We start from the raw sequence: 2,236 nt of genomic DNA on the forward strand, positions 1-2,236 counted from the left end.
TGATGCTGAAGCTGAAACTCCAATACTTAGGCCACCTGATGCGAAGAACTGACTCATTGGAAAAGACCTTGATGCTGGGAACAATTGAAGGCGGGAGGAGAAGGGGACAACAGAGGATGAGATGGTTGGATGGCATCACTGACTCAATGGACATGAGTTTGAGCAAGATCTGGGACTTGGTGATGGACTGGGAAGCCTGACGTGCTGCAGTCCATGGGGTTGCAAATAGTTGGACACGACTGAGCAACTGAACTGAACTGAAACTTCAAGAGACTCTTTAGGTTCATTTGCTGTAATGCAAAGAATTTTAATGAAATATTGTTTAATTAAACAAGGTTTCTGCTGGATCTGGAAAATCTGGGGATTATATAAAATGTTATGAAATTTATTTTTGTCTATTTGCTCAACATTTTAATCTTATTTTCCTTGAGAACCTTGCCAGTATCTTCTCAAGACATTATCCTTACATCTGATTAAATCAATCTTTGGTTCAATGGATAAGGCAATACGGCTTTTTCTTCTGCAACATTTCCCAAACATTAGTCTTCAGTGTACCAATTACCTGAATGTGTGCATATTTTATACTACTATACAATATGTTTCTTGAGATAATGGTACTTGTTTGCATTCAAACGTATTTAAGTAGTATTTATGTCATTTAATCACTTCATCCCCTAATATATGCAAATGAATGCATTTTAAAACATTATTGCATAACTTCTAAAATTATCTTGTAGCTACAATTTGGAAAAGCTCTTCTATGTTATTTCATGATAAATCTTGCGGAGAGGCAGATTCTGAGATGGACATGTTCCTCATCAACCATTGCCACCAGACCACCATCTTCACAGATGCCGAGGACCGAAAGTGCAGTGGTTGTATGAGGACAATCAACTTCATGACAGAGCAAGACATTGCATGAGTGTGACTTCACCCGCCAGACAGCACAGCCTCAGGCCCCAGCCACTGTGGGGCTAGCCTTCTTGGCAGATGAGACATTGGAGGCTCTGTGCTTTGAGCCCTTCTCCAGCGCACCTGAGCTGCCCTATGTGAGGAAGCAGTAGAACTCAAGAAGCAAAGCCAATGAACAAGCCGTGTAGGAAGATGGTCTCCCCAGCCCTTCCCTGCCTCAGCTGTGCCCCACTAATCCCCTCTAATAAAAGAGATTTGGGTTTAAAAACATCTATAGATAATTGCCTTCTTCTTTCATAAAAGACATAAAAGAGTTATTTTCTGATAGTCTCCTTGAAATTAAAAGTCTGTATGGTGTATGCTGTTCTCTTATTACTATAAAATTAATTTAACTTAAACAAACAAAAAAATTAATTTAACTTAAACAAATATAGAGAAATCACAAGCATTATTTATAAAAATTAAAAGATTAGTTTTATTTCTTTGATACATTTCTAATAGAGGTACTACCAAACTTACTTTAATAAGAAATAAGATGTATCATTAATAATGTCTAAAATATTTAAAATATTCTATTTTATTGGCACTAGTTATTCCCTAAATATTATGCACTAATACTTTTTTACATAACATTTTCAAAATTCAACTGAAGTAAACATAAATTCTAAATTAGATATTGATTCATATGAACTCATATTTTGATCTGTTTTCTTTGGGTTCTACATCTGGTACCTCTGGAAACACTTCTACTTGAATATTATTGAGAAAACTAGTCTTTACCAACCAATAAATAGAGATTTATAAAACTTCACCATTATAAAAACCTGCTGCAGTTATCCTCCAACTGGATTCATTGCCATCTATTATTTGTGTTTATGATCTTTTAGCCAGTTCTCAATCCATGTGACTCTGTTCTCATCCAAAACAATTATAATTAATTTGCAACTAAACGTTCATGATCCACTGTTTCAAATGCTTCACTGAAGCCCAAATACATGACGTAGACTCCATCCTCTTCTCCAGTTAGTTTTGTAACTCTCTCAAACAAGTCTATCATCACGGTCAGGCATGATTTGTTCATTATAGACCATGGTGTGTAAGGTTCGAAATTCCCTTGTCTTCTAACTGCTTACAGATTGCCCTTCAAAAGTTTATTCATTCCTTCACTCTATATTGAACTAATGCTTGGTTGTGTGTAAACCTTTGCTTTATTTGGGCATGTTTATAAAGAAGAAAAACTGAAGGAGAGTAACTTGTAGAATCATTGTAATTGATCTTTGCAAATTATATAACACTTAAATGAAGAGCTTTGGGATCTTGGTCT

General features: G+C 35.6%; 1 pseudogene; it reads left to right on the forward strand.

The window, feature by feature from the left end:
- Positions 1-802: 802 nt before the first annotated feature.
- Positions 803-1,182, forward strand: LOC112580644 (annotated as a pseudogene).
- The last annotated feature ends 1,054 nt before the right edge of the window (positions 1,183-2,236 follow it).

The sequence above is a fragment of the Bubalus bubalis genome, chromosome 19, assembly GCF_019923935.1.
Source record: "Bubalus bubalis isolate 160015118507 breed Murrah chromosome 19, NDDB_SH_1, whole genome shotgun sequence".
Classification (NCBI taxonomy): domain Eukaryota; kingdom Metazoa; phylum Chordata; class Mammalia; order Artiodactyla; family Bovidae; genus Bubalus; species Bubalus bubalis.